The sequence below is a fragment of the Nelumbo lutea genome, chromosome 2 (genome assembly GCF_056320005.1).
Source record: "Nelumbo lutea isolate HS-2025 chromosome 2, American lotus-T2T, whole genome shotgun sequence".
Lineage (NCBI taxonomy): Eukaryota > Viridiplantae > Streptophyta > Magnoliopsida > Proteales > Nelumbonaceae > Nelumbo > Nelumbo lutea.
In genome coordinates, this window is record NC_142685.1 from 16762928 (window position 1) to 16784926 (window position 21999).

Here is a 21999-nt window from a genome sequence, read left to right on the forward strand (position 1 = left end):
GTCCTACAAGTGGAAAAGCTATTTATTTACCAAGGAGATGGGCATCACTGGAAAGTAGAGCTTTTATGAATCCCACATAAATATGAAAAAATAACATAAATATCTTGGTAAATGTGAACCAAAATCAATCGACTAATTTTCTTTAGTTCTCAAAATCCAAAAAAATGAAGAGACCCTTATATTCTAATTCTTTTTTTTTTCACTATCCATCTTCTTGTACATTTGGATTTCAAATGCAAACCAGCGGTAACATTTTTATAATTTACAACTATTCACACTTAAATTGAATCTTTATCAACTCTGCTTTTGGTGTATGAAAATAGAAGAAGAATAGTAAAAAAAAAAAAAAAGAGAATTACAACATAGCTATTTTTAGGGGTGCTCACAATTTGGTTAATCGAATCATGGACCTTTTTTTGTAAAAATCAATAATCGAAATCGAACAGAAGCCAATCGGTTAAACCATTGACTGGTTCGGTTAACTATCGGTTTTTTGGTTTTTCTATAATATATATTATAAAGATATATATAAATAAATATTATATTATATTATAAATAATATATAATATATTATAAATACATTTATATGTAATGCATGTTTATTAATTTATAATATATAAAAAACATATATAATACATATATATAATATAAAAATATATGTATACCAATCGGTTCGGTCCATGGTTTTCAAAACCAAACCAGATGGTCGGACCAGAAAAACCGGGAACCGATCACCTAACCACCAGTTAACCGTTCAAACGGTTTTGACAATTTTTTTTTCTTTTGTCATAACGGGCTAGTAACCGGACCCCTAACCGGTTCGGTTGTCGGGTTGATTTTAAAAAACCATGGTTCAATTAAACACCAATTTTCTATATTGATTAACCAAAACCGAACCGATGCCTTCGTTTTTTTAAAACACTGAATCCATCGGTTTGGTTAACCGATTTTTCTGTTCGATTTTGATCAATTTGGATTTTCAGTTTTTTTTCTCACCCCTAACTATTTTCATAATTTTATCATTGTAATATTCTTAGAGTGGGACATTTGAAAATTCAAGACATAACCTAAGACTATCCCAACGTACGAGATACCCATATAAAATTTACTTAGAATTTTTATTGATCACTCCACTCATAGAAATCAAATCAAAATTCAAGAGGATAGTGAATCATTGGTGAAGCTATTGTTAAATAAAACCCAAAACCCTAATAAAAATCCTGTGGTGCACTGAACTACTTTGGGGGTTGTGGGGATGCGTATATTTTCACTTTCACCACTGATTCTGATGTTCCCAACTCGTCTGCTCCGCATTCTTTCCTTCTGAGTTGTGAACTCTGATCCAGGCGCCCTCCATGAGTAAACCGTGGCTTAAAATGGCAAAACACATGCTACAAGGATTTCGACCATTGAATTCGAATCTACACAAGTGCATCTTTCATGTTCCAATCAAACGGTTGAAAACATGATGGCACCGAGACTACCTTTTTCAAATCTGTTCGCAAGCACTCGATTGAATGATGATTATTGATTGGTTGATTTCTTTGTTTTTGTGTATTTCCTTAAACCTGTATTGATTAGAAACATACTCAGATCAGATCATCCGAGACAGCTGAAGTGGTGATAATTGATAATTAGGGTTAGTTTACGCTTTTTTGACAATTCTGTGTTGTCTTCGAAAAGAGAAAAGGAAAATGCCTGTACCAGTACGCTACGGTTGCTTGTTTTGGTGGTGGACAGTGGATTTATTGCTCCCGCATGAAGGCCACAACCACAATAAACCCACCTTTATTCCGTGGATGCACAAAAGCAGTCAGGTGAATTATTAACAGCAGCTCAACACCACCACCATACTGCTCTGTGAAAATTCGGAGTTTCACCGGTTGGCTCCGGTCAGCGGTCGTCCAGCAAATACCGAGATCTAAAGACCTGTCAAACCTTTTTTTTTCACCTGGTAGCCTTGTGTTTGAAGCCATCCTTCACACCAAACGACAATCGACGCTCTCTCCCTCCAAAAGAAAAAAAAACAAAATCATAAGAGGAACACCCCTTAAATGATGAAATGTCAGTTATCTTTTGAATTTTAGTCTCCGTTCTATGGGTTGTGGGAAACGAGTTTTGAGACAACAAGTGTTTAAAACGTTTGGTAGGAGTTGCTTTTAATTTCTTTAGTAGTTGGGACCCTTGTGTTACAAAATGTTTTGTTAAAAGAAATTAAACTAAAATTAGCACTTTGACATTTTTAATTGAGCTGAGTTTATCCAAGTTTTTTTTATCTTTTTGATCTAGTCCAATCCTAATTCAAGTATTCTTGTTACCAATTTTAATTATTTTGAAAAGGAATTTAAATGGGCTTTAAAACAAATTAATACTTTTACTAAATTTATTATTTTATTAATTGATTTTATATTAGTTTTTATAATTTTAAATATAATTTAAATAGACAAAAGTTATATTTAAAAATAATATATAAGATTAAATAGTTATTTATAATTATAATAAGATTTTATAATTAATTATTGATTTTATTACCACACTTTTGTCGTTTATCTTAATTTATTGTCTATTTTTCTCTTATTAGTGTTTTAGATGTTTTCTTTTTACATAAACATTAATATTTTAATAAGCTTGATAAAAAAATTAAGTGCATGTATTTAAAAGGTGGTGAGAGTTAGAGATAAATATGCAAGATGGCAGACATTAGAAATTAGAAAAAATAAGACATGAGGAAGAAGAGGGCTGCTGACACGGACAACTGACTAACTTGGGTTCGAGTTAGTCATAGGGTGGGTTAGGCTTTGGGGTGTCAATTGACTAGTTTTGGGTTGGATCCAATCCAAATTGAAACTAATTAAATTGGATTTGAACGGCCTATGATAGAAATTGGGTTGGACTAAATCCAAATAAATTCATCCAAACTCTTATCGGTTTGAGTTGAACTTAAATCAAACGTTCACAATAGAACCGAAAATCATAACTTTGTTGTGTTTTACAGGTATTGGCTATCAGAGCATATGTGGGGGAATTTTTGCAAAGAAGAGCTTTATGAGATTAAGATGGTGTTTGGAAGCGTGAGTGTTTATTGGGACCGATTTTCAAGAAAAAACACCATGCTTCCAATACCTGTTTTTCAAAAAAAAAAAAACTTTAATTTTGTTTGGAAGTGTTTCTACCACGTAGGCAGTGAGCAATACTGTGTTGTTTGGTAAGGTGATTTTCATTACCGTTTTTCATGTATGTGCTGACAGGTAAGCACCACATAGGATACACGTAATCGCCAATCAATCAACCGTTGGGGGAAATGGTTCACCAATGCATAAAACACCAAATTTGATGTTTCATGCATCGGTGGGGTTCCGATTTACGAGGCAAGCCCGATTTTTCAATAAACGTCTGAACCAAACAATGAAATATATGGGCGTTTGTTGAAACGCCTATGTGATCCGACGTGGCACCGGTTTTTTTTTTTTAAATGGCCATGGTTCCAAACATCCCTTAAGAAGATTAATAGTCTATCGTGAAGGAGATTAATCTATAAACCGAACAAAATAAAAAAAAATACATTTTGTGAAGAAGTTTTGATTTTAATCAATGTTTTCGAAACTGGACCAGACTGGACAAATCGGAAACCGGTCATTTTACTAGTTCCGTTTTACCTCAAAACCGCTATTTGGCCAAATACTATTGATTTGGTTAGCAAACCACTAACCCGAGCGATCAAACCGTTCGACCTGTCAATGGTTTTTGGCCATTTTTTGGGTTATTTTTATTTTTAATTTTTTTTGTTAGAGTGGGTCGTCCGTTCAGACTGGATAGTTGGACTGTTCAACCTGATAATCGGACCCCACAACGGTCCCCTGTCTGATCCGGTTTTAAAAACTTTGATTTTAATGTTTCAGTTTTCTTTATTTTTGTATTTTTAATTTAAGCTTCTACTAGCATGGTTGTTGGATTATATAAAGAATTTTAATATTTCATTCGATTTGGATTGTGTTGGATTCAATCCAGTCCATTTACATTTTAATGGATTGGATTAAATTTGATTTATATTAAATTTAGACTGAATTGGGTCTGATCCATTTATAAATGGATTTACATTGGACTGGATCTGTTGGGCCATAGTTAGGCTGGTCCAACTTTTTCTATTTCCTTTGCCAAATGTTATTGTTTCCTAAATTCAATGGTTTACGACAATTAAGTTTTACCATAGGGCATGTTCATCATTCTTTAAAAAAATATATTTTTTAAATTTAAAATTGTTTTTGATACACAAATATACACATGTATAAATAGATGAATAGGTACATACATACATATGTTTATATATATAAATATATATAGGTACACAAATACTTTAAAAAAATATTACTCTCATGAATAGATGTTATAGAATGTTTATACATATAAATATGCCATACTTATTAACCCTACTTCTAATCCAAACCAACCTAACATTTTTGGGCTTGATTAGGGGTAACCCGGTCCTAAGTTAAAAACTAGTTCTTGTGGGAACTTTCTTAATAATATCAATTTATGTGGTTCCATTATAAACTGTACCCACCTCTCATCCAATGGTCAAAACAAATGTTTAATAATTGGCTCATTATTACACATACAGTAACATCTCAATGCACATATAATGGTTTTGGAAGAATAGAACGAATGAAAGAACCTTTGTTATCGAGCTACAGTTAACGGACATTGGATATCATTTGCTAGTATAAAATTCACCAGAATATAGCTCTACACTACCACATAGGACGCCGGCTAGGAGCCAAAGTCATTTGATGTTTTTTCTTCAGATGTACAGCAAATGAAGAAACATCAATTTTATGACACACGCTGATGGACCGGCTTTGGATTGGACCCCGTCCAGTTCAAAATTTATTTGGACGGATTGGACGGATCAATAAGGCATATTAGATTGGGCCAATCCGGTCCAAAATAAAATATTTATTAGATTGGATTGGATTTGGTTCGTCCGTTAACAATTTTATATTGGATTGGATTGGGTTGGATTAAATTAAAATATTATTTAATAATTGCTTTGATTCGAATTCGATTCGTTTATAGGACTAGATATGAACCATGGTTTTAAAAATCAGACTAGATCAGATGGGCGGTTTCCAGTTATCAATCAGTTCCATTTCACCCTAAACAATGATTAAAATATCAATATGACATGATACAGGGTGTATCATATCGGTATTGGACCTCACCAACACAGGATACGATCCAACATACAACAATAAACCGTGCATCCATGCCTTCATCCAACTACCAAGAGCATATGCCTCTTCAACCACCAAGCCACTTACAACTTTTTAATAATAAAAGAAATATATTAACCTTTATCAAATATTAAAGTCTAGTAGTCTACATACAACCCAAATAAATAATATATACTAATATTCAAAAACTCCAACTATAAATTAAAAAGAATAATTTTTAAAATTAGTATTTTATGAACAATGGAATAAATAATTTATCAAATATATATATATATATATATATATATATATATATATATATATATACCAAAATTTGATTTTTAATTTCAATAAATTTATACAATGAAATTATTATTACTAGAATAATTATTTTATTACTTAAATTTTATAAATTTGCACATTATATGTATATTCAATCTTTATAAATTATTAAATAACATTTTAATTCGCATTAAATAATAATGTTTACTATTTAAAAAAATATATTATTTACAAAATATTTGAGAATATAACATAAATTGAATTGGTCAATTCCACTAATCCACATTTATTAAAAAATAAAATAATTTGGTATTTTAGAAATTTTATAAATTAAAAATATTAATAATGGAATGATTATTTTAGTAACTAAAATTTAGGAATTTTCATGTGACATATATCTTCAAATTTTTAATAGATTTTATATATTTTAATTTAAGATTATATATTTTTTATAAATTATTAATTAATACTTTACTTTACATTTTATAATAACATATTTATTTAAAGAAAATGAAAATAACATATTACTTTTTTATAATAACATATTCATTTGAGAATTGATTTTTTTGTTGATTTTTTGTTAATGTTAAAAAATAAAAATAGTAAAATAGAAATATTGACATAATAATTCAAATAGAATATTTGCATATGTTTTGTGCCTCTACTTTAATAGAAAATAAAATAATAATGGCTTTGTGCATGTATTAATTTCGAAGAATCCATATAATATGTCTTAGATTCTTTATTGATGCACTATCATTAAAATTGCATGATACCTATGCATCTCGCTATATTAGTTGTAATATATTTCTTCATATATACCATTGAAATATAAAGCTCATCTGTATTTATATATTATTTATAATTATTTTGACATTAAACTTCATATTTTTAATATATTTATGAAATTTGTGTGCATTTCCCTAGCATATCCAAACGTTTATATATTTTTCGTCTGTATCCATGTGTTTCCTAAGCGTATTTGTATCCGTATCCAAGTTGTCCGATACGATACCCGACACCGATACTTTGATCATTGACCCTAAAAATGTTCATGGGACAAAAATCGTTATTTTGGTCAGTTGTTCACTGACCCGGAGTGGTTGAACTGTTGATCCGTTGCACCAGACAACAGTTTTTAAATCAGAACGGCCATCCATTCGAATCAGACGACCAAACCATTCGACTCAGAAACCAGTCCCCAAAACAATTTCATGTTTAGTCCGGTTTTAAAAACCTTGATATGAATTGCTTTTTAATTTCTATTGCTGATGTGTCCATATTTCATTGGTGGTTATAGTAGATATAAGCTTGGTATGCACCATAACACAATGTTTTCAAACCACCATTCAGGCAGTTGATTCCGTTTTACCCCAAACCTAGTCCCTGGGCAAAAAAAATGATGAATTGGTCAATGACCCGTTGATTCGAGTGGTTGAACCATTAATCCGTTTAACATTTTTTGGTCATTTTTATTTTATTTATTTTTTAATTTTTCATCAGAATGGACCATCCATTTGAACTAGACGGTTGAACCATTGATTGAAAACCAGTGGCCATAATGGTTCAAGTTCTGGGTCAATTTTTAAAACATTGCCACAACCTATTTTCTACATGTTATCTCTAACTACCATGGGTAGAATTTTTCATTAAGAACCTTTTCTCACTCAAATAACACCGGATCTCCTTGACCTTTAAACCCTCCCAAAATTTTGCATATGCATCAAGAGTGTGCTTTCTTGTTATATATTTCTATGCCAAAAAAAAAAAAAAGAAATATCTCTATCCCTTCCTCCATCCTTCTTCCTCATCATCATCCATGCCTTATCTCAACTATTTGGGGTTATTGGCTACATAAATCCTGTTTCATCAATCCATTCTATTTAAAGTTATATCCACTATTAAATATCTCTTTGCTTTTTTTTTGTATGCATCTCTTCTCTTCTCCTCTCTTCTCTCTTCTCTATTTCTCCTCATTCTTTTTGGGTACATGCAATGTCACATTAGGCCGATAGGGGTGAGATGTTATATGTAAGACCCAGTTTGAAGAGTTAATGAATTGGGTGGCATTTGATAATACTTTTCAGATCTCTAAAGTCTGAAAATGCTGCTCTTTAGATGTCAGAGATGTTTGGAAGTGTATATAATTTTGGGTTTGAAAATCATTTTCTGATCTGAAATAATAAGACATGGGCCAGCGCTGAATGTGCTCATATGCCTTCCAGACCCGGCTGAAATTCCAAAATACCCTTGAAATCTCGCCTCTCTCCTTTATTCTTTTTCTCCTCTCGCTGCTGCAACTCCTCTGACGAACTAGTGGCAATGAGTTCCAGCCTTCTTTCTCTCTCTCCCTCTCCCCCTTTTTTTTTTCTTCTTCTTCTTCCTTGCCACTGCAACCAAATAGTTTAATTTAGGGGTGAAATAATAAAATTAGTGAATTTTAGATGCTGAAGGTTTGATCAAACACAAACAACATTCTTTATTCAGAGCCTCTAAAAAATCAAAAAACAACTATATCGCTTTTCAAATTTCAGACCCTTTTAATATCTTTTTAACTTATCAGATTTCAAATTTATCAAACACAACCTTAGTATTAGTAGGGATGCATCCACATGTTCATTGGCATTTACAACATAGACAGCCTGCCCTTTTGCGGGTTTGAATCAGCGCCTCTACAAAGAGGGATGCCAATTTTATATGTTTATATCTCAGTGAGCAGATTGGCCGAGCTTGATAGCTTGTTGTGTTTCGGACTTTGGATCAATCATAATGCCCCACACCAGCCATAACACAGTTATCAAGTTCAGCAAATCCATTCTCTGTATCTCAAGGCTCAATTTCAATCTATTCATATGTTTACATGATAAACACAAACCCAAAAATGAAGATAAAAGTATAAACAACAAAAATTTTCACCAATGATAAATTGGCTCTGATAATCCAGCAAAGAGATTGATGAGGTGTTCACCGATGTGTATGATTTTATTTTCAAAACAAAATAACTACGGCATTAGATTAAGGTTGTGTTTGATTTTGATAGCAAATAAAAAGAGGGGCAAAAAATTGAGGAAAAGTTCGTAATAAATTTTACAAAATTTATTTAAGAACTTTCATTACTTTCTGCTTATTTCTTATTTTCTATCAAATCAAACATAAACTAAATGTAAATACAGTATTTTTTTTTTCGACTGAATGTTTAGAAATGGATTTTAAGCCTCGACATACATGGATCTACACTGCCTTTGGCAACATAAAATCATTAACTATGAAACTGAAAAGACATCATCAAATCAGAAAAATTTGTGACCAATCAATTAGCTTAAAAAACTAGTATCATAAAAGTGATATACAATCAGATAGTATTTTTCAAAATTCCGTTGAGGGTTGACTGGTAAAAGCTCTTCCGATATCATTTTGTAACTTTACTCTGACTTTCGAGTTTGGAGTTTGGACTCCATATATGAAATGATCTTACTTCTACTAATCCTTTTACATTTTCCCTTAAAGGAGCTATATTTACATTTTAGAGGACAATGTCAATATGTCATCATCAATATCAGAAAAATTTGTGACCAATCAATTAGCTTAAAAAACTAGTATCATAAAAGTGATATACAATCAGATAGTATTTTTCAAAATTCCGTTGAGGGTTGACTGGTAAAAGCTCTTCCGATATCATTTTGTAACTTTACTCTGACTTTCGAGTTTGGAGTTTGGACTCCATATATGAAATGATCTTACTTCTACTAATCCTTTTACATTTTCCCTTAAAGGAGCTATATTTACATTTTAGAGGACAATGTCAATATGTCATCATCAATAGATACCATTTCTCGCCCCTCGGTAAGAACTCAATAAGAATAGTGGAATCAAATTAATTTCAAGTTTTATAAAATTAATTAATGAAAGCCTTTTCTTTTCTCTTTTTCTTTTTTTATTATTTTTATTTTGTGGAGCACATGTTTGCCTTGAAACAACCCATGCTGTTTTATAATGATAATTTTCTTTTGCCTGCCGAAAAAAGTTGAAAATTTATGAAAAGAAATGCGGGGAATTGATTTAGTATGTTACATTTATTCACAAATCAATCATATCCTGAGATCCACTATGAAAAGATGAAAGACACCATGTAATGATGGGATTTAATAAATAGGGTTAAATTTATCTTTAAAACATATACCGTTTCATTATAATTATGGATGTGGCCCCTTCAGAAAAGAAAAAAAAAATACTCACAAAAGATTAAAAAAAATGAAATGGTTATATTTCAAGCGGCATCCAAATTAGCCATTAAAACCAAAATTTCATTTGAAAACACAGATAGAAATGAATTCGGCTTCAGTTCAGGCTCGTTGTGTCCAGGCAACGTTTGTGCATTCAGAGGAAGCACCACATATCTCTGAATCGTGTGAGAATCCTTTAGCCCCGTTAATTACCACTACCGTTTAGTCTGGGTTAAGCAAAACTTGCTTCTCTCCTCTCCTCTCCTCTCCTGTAACGAATCTCACGCTCTCTCTCCCCATCCACCCGGCGGCGATTGCACAACCATCACCGCCTAGACTGAAGCTGAACTCAAATGTGAATTTTGCTCCTCTCCTCTCGCAGACAAACCTCACGCTCTCTCTCCCCATCCGTCCGGCGGTTATTGCACAAGAAGCGAAGCCAATTTTGGTGGCGACCGAAACTCAAACGTGAGTTTTTCTTCCGCCACGGTTACCATGAACTCATCGAGTTCGGGATCCATTCCGATCTCAGTACTACAGTCACCACTCGGATAACTTTCGCGACCAAATTCTTCAAGAAGCGAAGCCAATTTTGGTGGTGCTCCGACCTGTCAAAATAGGACAAGTACTTAAAATCTCGTCGAGAAATTCAAATGGAGATCAAACGAGTTCATGAGAGGACCGGTTACTTTTCGACATTCTATGTAAGCAAACACTAAGTTAGGATAATAAGGACGATTAGCTATATGAGCTTTAGTCAGATCGGACATCTCCGATCCACAAATCTCCGCCTTGCCTGGTTCGAATTGAAGTAGATTATCTAGCTGATGGCGAAGCTTCAACGGCAGAGCGACATTTTCGACTTCGACAACATCATATGAGCACGAAAGCGTTGGATTGATACTATGCAAGTTTTCCATGAAATCATAAAGCGAGATAGAGTAAAGTGCAGAATTAGTTTTCCATTTCTATGAGATTCCGAAGAAGCAAAAGGTCCTAATCTCAAAATCCGAAGAACTAACACAAGCGACGACACAAACTTGGAGCCGTCAACTGACTATAACTCATCTCTTGATTCTTTTTCTCGAAGGAATTAAGATGTCTCGGTTATCCTAGGTAGATTATTAATGCTCGCAGATCATTACATTATCAAACCATTTTGAACCTTCGAAGCAATAAAAAGAAAATACGGCAATCGGCAGTTTTACTAAAATTCTCAAACTTTAGTATTATCCAAATAGTACTTCTGGTGAGCCTAGATGAATTGAAACTCCGTCAAGAACCAAGCATTTGGGAAGTAGCACGATTAGCAAAAAAGAACTCAAGTTCCAAAATCACAAAATCTTTTCTGCAGCGTATAAGACGATCTGAAGCCTTCTAAACCAGCGTATATTTTTGGTTGTTTGTTGCTGACGGTGATGGCTGTGCAGTCGCCGTCGAGTGGATGGCTGCCATCCAAAACCATTAGGGTTAGTTTTCATTGGAAGAATAAGAGATGCAAAAAATACAATACCTGAGGTTGATCCCGCCGCCGGTGATGATTGTTTGTCACCGGCGGGGATGATTGTGCAATCATTGCCAGGCGGATGGGGAGAGAGAGCATGAAGTTCGTCATAGGAGAGGAGAGGAGAGGAGAGGATCAAAACTCGCATTTTGCTTAACCCAGACTAACGGTAGTGGTGACTAATGGGGCTGAAGGCTTCTCGCACGCTTCAGCCCCTCACACGATTTGGAGTGAAGGGCCTAGACGCAACGTGCCCGGATGAACTCAGATAGAATCGGGTTCATGTGATTTGAAGTGAGTCAAATAACTACTCGCCTTACCAAAACCCTCAAAATGGCACAAACATGTTTTCAGGTATAGTAGACATAGCAGAGTATACATGAGGACCATTGGCCTTACCACAGAGAATCAACAATATCACAGATTTTAATCCCATCTCAAGCAAAGAAGTGGAAGCTGGTCAAGACTTGAGAATATGGTTTTTGAACCGCGGTTGACTTAGATGGTCAGACCATTTGGCCTGGGAACCGTCCAAGCAGCCAGTTCCGTTTTACCTCAAACATAGTCATTGACAAAAAATTGTTGAATTAGTCAACGATCTATTAACCCAAGTAGTCAAATCGTCGACCCGTTCAATGGTTTTTGACCATTCTTATTTTTTATTTTTAAAATTTTTGTCAGAACAGGCCGCCTGTTTAAACCGAACAACGAACTGTCAACTATAAAACCAGTGGCTAGAATGGTTCCATTTTCGAGTCATTTTTTTAAAACCATGCTTGAGATTAATATGTTATTTGGCAATAAACCCACTAATCATTTGTTGAATAAATACATTTGCACATGATAATACATGATGACCTTATGAGTATACCCAAGGATTAAGGTACCGACCGATACATTACTCCCAATATGAGGCATATCATATCTGTATCCATGACTATGGATATAGGATACACTATGACTGGATACGTATCCCATGAGTTGTGTATATCAATACGATATGCCTCTATATCAAGTCATATCGCATTGTATCGGTGGATATGGTCCGATACACACTGACACGGAAGCGTATCCGTGTCTAATTCGACAAAATTGTACATTGGGTACTTTTGGATTATTATTCATCTTTAATACAAGTTAAAAAATAGTATTATGAAAACTGAAATAAATAATTTAAGATTTATTTTTTCAAAAAAATTAATAAAAACTAATAATTATAAAAATAATATATTTCATCTACCTTATATGATTTATATATTTTATTTTACACATAATTATATGTTTAAAATGAAATTATAGTTATTATATAAAAATACTAAATAAATAAAATTTCCCAACAAAATTAATGAAAAATATAAAACTATAATTATAAAAAACTAAAAAGAATAATTTAAGATTTAATTTTCCTAAAAGATTTAATAAAAAACTGAAAATTAAATATAATTTATTTTATCTACCTTAAATGATTTATTTGTTTCATTTTACAATTATGTGTAAAATAAAAACATTATATGTTAAAAGTGAAAACATATTTACTATTTAAAATTATTTTTTATTTAAATAAAATACTAAATTAATAAATATTCCCAAAAAATAATAAAAATTGAAATTTATAATTATAAAATTGAAAGAATGATAACCTATTAAAGTCTGCATTTCTCATGTCTTTATATCTTATTCATAGATAATTCAGCTTTTGGTTTAGTATTATTAATGTATTTATGTGATTTGTATGCATTTCACTAGCGTATCCAAGCGTTTTTATATATTTTTTGTTCATACCCATGCATTTCCAATGCGTATCCGTATCCAACTTATCCAATAGAATATCCGATACCGATACTTTGATCATTGATACTATGAGAGATGCATGTATTATACTTGGGTATCTTTGTAGCATGCAAAACACATTTAGATTTTAAAAGATTGTTGTGGTATGATTTTATAGATGCCTTACCTCTATAGTTGAATATAAATATTAAAACACTAGTAATTAAGCGCATGCATTGCATGTGAGAAAATTTTCTTCATATTAATTACTTGAATTTTAGATACATCATAGTTAAAATAGAAATAGAAAATGAACAAAAGTAACAATATGATTAAAAATAAACTTAAATATTTGTAATTCAATTATGACATCATGGGTTTTTAGAAAAGTTGGATAATTGACTCACCATTTAGATAAGAAAATAGCATTGCTTTTGAATTAGTTTTAAATTAGATAAAATTATAATCAGAGTCGATTGTACATTTAAAATTAGGCTACAAGTTGATCCATAAATCAACATAACTCTGGCAACCGACTTTACATTTCAAATTAGACTCTTAATCCATGTTGGATGCAACAAAAAACTTATACTAAAATTGCCCTTTAATGTTGAGTGATTGGAAAATAAAAAAAAGGGTTTTTATTCTCTCCCTCTCACCATCTCACTCACATTTATCTTGATTTGCTCAATTACTATGTGATTTGAAAATAAATAAAAATGGTTTTTGGTTTCTGTATTTATGTTATCTATATCAATTTCTCTCATTCTCTCTCTACCTATAGTTCTCCTTCAATCTATCTCTTTCTCTTTCTCAGTCGATCTCTCCTTCTCCCTTAATTTCTATCATTCTCCTTTAGTTTCTCTCCCGCTCCCTCTCTCTTTTGTTTTATTTTCTTACATACTTATATGGTATTAATGAGATCGTACAAAATAACATGAGACCAACTTGGTATGGTTCAAAAATTATTACACCAATTTGATAAAAATTTACAAGAAACTCTTGGCTATGAAATTTACACCAACTGGAGAACGATAGAAATTGAGGGAGAATAAAATATTGACCAAGAGGGAGAAGAATGAGAAAGATTGAGGGAGAACAATAATAGGGAAAGAGAGAGAGAGAGAGAGAGGTTTTGATTTGGCTACAGACCGAAGCTAAGAGTGGGAGAGATAGAGGAAGTGGGAGATGACTATGAGAGTGAGAGAGAAGGGAGGGAGATTGAGAGACAAAGGGAGTGGGAGAGAAACTGAAAACCTATTTTCGGTATAGGTTTTTTGTTTATGTCCAACATGGACTAAAAGTCCCATGTTGGCAACAACCACATAAGCCTCCGATGACATGACAGAGTTTTTTATAATTTGAAATACTGAGCTAGTTGTGAGAATTTTGTTGGTTTCTAGACCGACTTGCAACCTAATTTTAGGTGTACGACCAACTTTGACTATAATTTTCCCTTTAAATTATATATTTCATTTACATTATATAAAATATTTTTTACTTTTCACACTTAATTTTTGTTTGTCTATGGTATCATTTGACTCAAACCACTAACTCACCATCTAAAAATAAAAACTATTTGATTTCTAGGTTGACATTAAATTTTGTATTACATTTCCATCATTGATAAAATTATTTATTGTATAAAACTTATTTTTGTTTAATATAATGAATGCACAATATTAGAGATGTATCCAATATTTTATTTTTTTATAAATATATAACATTATATATGTGCCTAAAATTTTCTCTATCTTTTTTTTTTGTTTATTTTTACGATTCTATGTATTTTCTATTATTGAAAATTTTATTATTTGACTATGATATCATTTAATTTCTAGGTAGATTTAGAATTTGGCATTCCATTTTTATCATTAATAAAAAATACTTTTTACATTTCATAGTTATTTATTTTAATTTTTTATTATTTAATTATGACATTATTTATTAATCCATTTGACCCCAAATGGTTAAATTGCTTGCCTACCACCGGGAGTGAAGAAAATGGTTTTATTTTCAAGTACTTTTCAAAATATTTATTTTTACACTATTAAATTTAATAATGTGGATTTAATTACAAGAATTTAATGATGAGAAAAATATATCTTAAATATAGGACTTAATGAGAGATAATAGAAAAATATTTTTATTTCCAATTGGTTTTAAATTTTACATTATATTTCCATCATTAATAAAAGCATTTCTTATTTATCATACTTATTATTGTTTAATATGTATGTTAAAAATGTCCTCAATTTTTTTGAATTTCTATTTTTTTCATTTTATCTATTTTTAATTTTATTATTTAGTCGTGGGAACATGGTTAACCCATTTGACTCAAAATGATTTAATTTCTTACCACCACCTAGTTGAAAACACTATTTTTGCTAGGTAGATTTTAAAAGCAAAAGCTTTTATGTTATTGAAGTTATTAATTTATTAAGTATGGATTTAATTAATAGAACTTAATGGTGAGAATAAACAAAAATAACTTAAATATACGATTCAATGAATATGAATGCAAGTTAATAACTTAAATGTTGGATTTAATGAGAAAGAATTGAATGAATTGAATATCTTTAAATTACCTCTTTTCAACTCATTTAATATCAATAACCAATTACCTATTTGCCCTTTTTTTATCAATAAATTTAAATATAGATGGGTAACTTTTGTCCTTAGAAAATTACTGAAATATTCTTGAGGCCATTTGTGCTTTTTAAAGTAGTATAGATTTGGACAATTACCTATTTCAAATGTTTACATGATATAATATAATGCTATAATTTTTTTTATTTAATTAAATATTATGGCTTGAGTGTGAATCCAAAACAAATATCAGTATTCTATTGTAAAGATATAATCAATACCGGTCAATGTGGCCAGAAATACCCAAAACCAATCCAAACCCAATTATAATTGGGACACATAATGCATACCAAGGCCCTACATTATGGAAGGAGTTTGGATTTATTCCATTAGTAACCCTACCTTAGGGAAAGAATTTGGATTTCCTCCTCATACCTCACAACATTTGCAACTGTGCATTGAGACATCACTGTAAAGTTGTTATTGTATGTTTTAATTCATGGGAAGATGTTCCCTTGAATAGGTTCTGAGGTGAGTGTAAAGACCAATTTTGCGAGGAAGAAATCCATATTCTTAGGGGAGAGGGAAGGGGAGGGGGGGCCAAGAGGGAACATTGGCACAGATTTACTGAATACAACAGTGACAACGAGATAAAAAATGCTGACAAGTGGTGGTAAATGAGGGCAAAGTTTATACTTCAAGTATGTATTTGGCATCGATGCTACATATACAGTATCATTTTCTTAGAGAATAATGTGAATTAGAAGCACAATTTTATGAGAAAACAATTTTTTTTTTGTTTGAAAATGTTGCTGCCAAGTAGGACGTTTCCTGGGGCAGCAACAACACCTTCTGTTAGTTCTCCATATATGTTTTCAGCATTGGTACCCATGTGCTTATATCCAAAGGTGGAAAAAAATACCTATTTCATCATATGGTCCCAATTGTTGAATAGACTATATAAAAAAAAAAGAAATTAGGCTATGTTTGGTTTGAGGGTAAAGGTAGGGAAAGGTAGGGAAACCTATACAAGTTTTGTAAAGGTTTCCCTACTTTTTCCTTTAAACCAAACACAGCCTTAAGTAAAGCATGAGGAAAGTGGCAAAAAATCTGAAAATTACATGAAAAAAACAGAAAAATTCATACATTAATATAAAAAAAATCCAGACAAATAGAAAAAAATAGAACAAATTATGAAAATCAGAAAATTGAATGAAATTGCATGGGAAAAAACAGAATATACACACACTCACAGACAAAAACTAATAAAAAACCTAGAATAGAATGCCATAAAAATGACATAAAAAATGGTGCATTGTGATGCACCATATCAATTTAAATATAATACACGTTGGATGCCACGTTACTGTCACATCTGTTGCCATTGGCAACAACGAGTTCCAAATTGAGAAAATGTCAAATTCAGTGTTTCCCCAGGCCACGCCTTATTGATTTCCAATGTATGGTTTGGATCAATGTTTTTTATGAAAAAACGGTTTTAAATATGTCATTGTTTCCTGGAACACCGATTTTTTCAATGTAGTGCTGATGTGTACCTTTTTTAGAGCAATGGCATCGATGCGAAACATCGCCCAAATGAACCAATGGAAAAAGAAAAAGAAAAAGAAAAAAGTGCAAAGTTTGATGGTTGGTACAATCAAGTGTACGAGTGGCGTAAAATTAAAAAAAGAAAAGATTGGAGGAGAGTAGGCATCAAATGCGAACAGAAAAAGAATGTCAATATTTGCAATGGTTTAGCAGTTATGGGTTTAGGTTGAATTCATAAGCATAAAGTTGATTCCAAGTGTGAGGTTTTGTATTCTTGATATTGGCAAACAGATTTGATAAATTTAGGATCAAAAGATAAGAGACAGGAAGTCAATGATAAAAATTTGGGGCGACTGTTTAGCCATGGAGACGAGATTGCAGTTCATTCACTTGTCCGTGTAATCCATTCAATATATATATATATATATTCTTTACCAAAATATGGAAGAAAAGAAAACCTTTAATTAAAACTAAGGGAGTGTTTCATTAATTTGCTTTCTAAATGGCCACACATCATTATCATTCATGTCTTATCCCAATTATATGGGCTGTCTATATAAATTCAATTTTGTCAATCTATTCTATTTAAAATCATATTTGGGTAAATATCTTAAATTATCCTTATGGTTTAGCTAATTTACTAAGTGTACCCTTATTGTTTGAAAATTGAGTAAGACTATCCTTATTGTTTTTGCCAATTGATTAATACTTTCCTTACTGTTAGCATCCATTATTATTCCATCAAAATCCGTATCCACATAGTGTTTAAAATTCTTTTAAAACCCAATATTACCCCTCCCTCGTTCTGATTCCCATGGAGCTATAAAAATTAGCCGTAGAGAACTTAGAAACAGAACTATTTTCTGCAATCTATAAGTTCCTGGAGAGCTTAGAAACATCTCCCTTATAAACAAAACTCGTAGGCCTCAAGATCTGGAAATGGAAATTGTAGTGCACGAGTGGTGCAGCCTTGGAAACATAACTATTTTCTGCAAAATCTGGCCACTCTGAAACACCCGCTTTCCTTCAATTCATAGAAGGCCTCCTTCTCAATTTGACGCTTTCCTTCAATCCTATCTCTGAAACACCTGCACTACAAGTTCCATTTTCTGCTAAACCCCTGTTCAGCCACCCACGATCATGAACTCTTTATCAGTTTCCTGCTGCAGAAAGGGGGCTAAGCGTACACATGGATCTCCCTTATAAACAAAACCCGCAATGTAGGCCTCGAGATCTGGAAATTAGGAAATGAAAATTGTAGTGCACGAGCTGTGCAGCACTGGAAACAGAAATATTTTCTGCAAAATCTGGCTACCTATCTCTGAAACACTACTTTCCTTCAATCCATAGAAGACCTCCTTCCCAGTTTGCCACTTTCCTTCAATCCTATCTCTGAAACACCCGCACTATGATTTCCATTTTCTGCTAAACCCCTGTTTAGCAACCCATGATCATGAACTCTTTCTCAGTTTGCCGCTGTTGCAAGGGGGCTAAGCGTACACACAGATCTCCCTTATAAACAAAACCCACAATGTAGGCCTCAAAATCTGGAAATGGAAATTGTAGTTCATGAGCGGTGCGGCCCTGGAAACAAAATTATTTTCTACAAAATCTGGCTACCTATCTCTGAAACATTTGCTTTCCTTCGATCCATAGAAGGCCGAAAAGGAACAAGATTTTTTAGAATTTTATTATTTCAAAAGTTTATTTAAGAAACCGAATTGAAAATTCCTAAAATGTCAACCAATTTCAAGAGCTCTAAGAGGGTTTGATGAACCAACATTTCTTTTTTCCTTTCCTGTTTTATTTTGAAAATTTTAAGAATAAAGGGTGAAATAGTTTTTTTTTTTTTGTTTTTCTTAATTAGCATTAATGGTAAGGGAAGTATTAGTCAATTGTCAGAAATAACAGGGGTAGCATTAGTCAATTTTCAAACAGTAAGGATACACTTAGTCAATTAGATAAAACATAAGGGTAGTTAATTTACCCAATTATTAATGCTTAAATCTTGTCTTACTACTTTTACCCATGTCTTTTTAGGTCTATCTTTAACTCTTTTGGCTCCTTTAATGTATAACAATTCATTTATTCTAATTGGCATAATTGATGGTCTTCTATGCTTGTCTCCAAACCATTTTAGGGTCCATTTGGTTCATGGTTGGAATTGGAATCAAAATCCTCTAGAATCAGAATTGGAATGGTCAATTCCTATAATCTATTTAGTTCATATAGAAATGAGAATGTGAATTAAAATCAGCAATAATGAGATTTCATTCCCAAGGGAGGGGCAGGGAATGACCATTCCCTCAAATGGGGGAATACTATTCCAGCAAGAAATGGGAATGGGATTCCAATTCCATCCAACCAAACATTTGGAATCAAAATAGTCAATTCCGATTCCGATTCCAGACCCCTATTCCCACAAATCAAATGGGGCCTTAGTCTACTTTTTATCATTTTATCACATATTGGAGCTATCCTTAGGTTGTTAAGATTAAATTAATTTCTCGTTTTGCCACATTAAAAAATAAAAACATGTTTTTGAATTATGCTTTTTGTTTTGAAAATTAAAAATAAGTTGATAAAAACAAAATGTTTTATAAACTATCAAGTCATGTTTTTTAAAACAAAATTCAGACATTGCAGTATAGAAATCATTAGTTTTTTTTTTTAACGTGTTTTCAAACCAAGAATTCAATAACACGTTCTTTTGTTTCAGTTTTGGAAACAAAAAAGCACATATATAACCAAAAACATGTTTTTGTGTTTTTATTCTAAACCAATTTGTTTTCAAACCAAATGGTTTTATTTTGTTTGATCTTTTGGCAACAAGAACAATTAACTTTGAAGACAACACTTGAAACATCCATCTATTTGGCAGGTTTGTATATGGGTAACAGCCCATTTGGATCTAGTTTAAGGGGGTGTTTTAGAACATGAATGTTTTTGTTTTTATTTGTTTTTGAAAGGAAAATTTCCCAATTAGTACCTTATACTTTGGGCTTAGTGCCACTTTGGTCCCTAAATTTAAAATGCAACAATTTAGCACTTGAACTTTCAAAATGTATCAATTTAGTACCTGTTGTTAACTAGCCATTAAGTGACATTTGAAAAGACACAAATGCCCTTCAAGTGTCATCTAATTTTCATTATCAACCGTCCAAACGTTGACAAAAAAAATGATCTGTTCCAAATCCTTACCTCTTCTATTAAAAAAAATTGGGGTTAGTTCATTTTTTTTTGTTAACGTTTGGATTGTTGATAAAGAAAATTAGATGACACTCGAAGGGCATTTGTATCTTTTCAAATACCATTTAACGACTGATTAACGATAGGTACTAAATTGATACATTTTGAAAGTTTGAGTACCGGATTGTCGCGTTTTAAAATTTGGGGACAAAAGTGGCATTAGGCTCAATGTATAGGGTACTAATTGGGAATTTTCCCTATTCAAAACCACAAGATCAGGAAAATAAAAGAAAAACAAAACAAAAAATATGTTCTTTAACTCTGTTTGCTTTCAAATGAAAAAGTAATACGTGTTTTGGGAATAATCAAAATCATGGTTTTCAAAACAAAGCAATTTTTGTTGTGAAGAAATTGTATGGCTTTTATGGATCATGATATTACATAACTAGATAAAAGCACATTTTTGACACCATAAATTTGATAACATCTTTTTTGATTTCAACTATGAAATGGAAAAATTAGAGGTGTAAATAGGTGCCATGACGGCTTGCGAGCTGAGTTGGGCCGTGTTTCCCCCCCTAGGATACTTTGGGGGGTTGGCCTGGCATGGCCCATAGCCCAAGCCCATGCGGGCCCATGTCATTCCATGGGTTGAGCCTTGGGACAAGGCAAACCACAAATCGGGCCAAGCCTTTTTTTTTTTTGAAAAAGCAATGAAAATTTTAACATAATTTTGTTGTGCTTGAATGGGCCATGGACCTTAACCCCTAAGCCCAACATGGCATATACAATCGTATTGTGCTTGGCACGGCCCGTAGTTCGTCGTGTCGAGTTGTCGGCGGTACAATCCAATTTACACTTCTAGGAAAAATACATTCACATATTCACACACACACACATAGAGAGAGAGAGAGTAATTATATGTAAGTTTTTATTAATAATTTAATATTCTACATTAAAATAAATTCATTATATATGTTGTTAAAAATAGTTTTTTAATCTTTAGATCCAATTATTAAGGGGTTTGACAATCAAAAGATAATGTGAGTTTTTGCACTAAGATCTTAGCAGCTTGGTGATCGTTTGGTTAAGGCATGTCTTTCCACATGAAGATGAGTTGAAAAAAAAAGGTGAAAAGCTCCATTTGGAGCTTCTCACGTCTTTTTGGGATTGCGACTTTTGATGGATAGATCTTTTCCCAACCAAATAGGAAAAGACCAAAACGTGGACTACCGGATTTCTATAAAACTGATAGGTTGCACAAAAAAGACACACCAAGCAGAGCCTAAGTTAAGATATATGAAAAAATAAAAAAAATCAAGACACTTAAAAGAATTGCAATTTTTATATCTAAGGCTGTTTTTTATTTTAAAAAAATGTAGGAAAAGGATGGAAAAGAGATACCTTAACAAACCTTGTATAGCAGTAGAAGTTAAGATATATTTTCATTTTTTTTCTTTACTTGCACACCTACATTCCCTGATTCCTTTATTTCAATGCATATATTTTAATCATTATTAGTTTAATTCATTAATGGTATTTAATATCCAATTGCAATCCGGCGTGTGATTATACTATACAAATCTAACGGATTACATTTTATCCAAATTCGAATTTAATGAATCAAATTCTGATCTATCCGTTTGCAGCCCTAAGTGGACCCATTTAACATCACAACGGCACC

The 21999-nt window shown here is 32.2% G+C and overlaps 2 long non-coding RNA genes across 3 annotated transcripts; both read right to left on the reverse strand.

Annotated features, from left to right (window-relative positions):
• Positions 1-1091: 1091 nt before the first annotated feature.
• Positions 1092-2128, reverse strand: LOC148868862 (uncharacterized). Its single transcript, XR_016107017.1, has 2 exons — positions 1705-2128; positions 1092-1568 (listed from the first exon to the last, which is right to left on the reverse strand). It is a non-coding gene; the product is annotated as an uncharacterized LOC148868862 (long non-coding RNA).
• A 7497-nt stretch (positions 2129-9625) lies between these two features.
• LOC148868863 (uncharacterized) lies at positions 9626-11476 on the reverse strand. 2 transcript variants are annotated; one of them, XR_016107854.1, is made up of 2 exons: positions 11229-11381; positions 9626-10323 (listed from the first exon to the last, which is right to left on the reverse strand). It is a non-coding gene; the product is annotated as an uncharacterized LOC148868863 (long non-coding RNA). The 2 variants fall into 2 exon arrangements; XR_016107853.1 differs by having other exon boundaries at positions 9739-11163; positions 11229-11476.
• Between the last annotated feature and the right edge of the window lie 10523 nt (positions 11477-21999).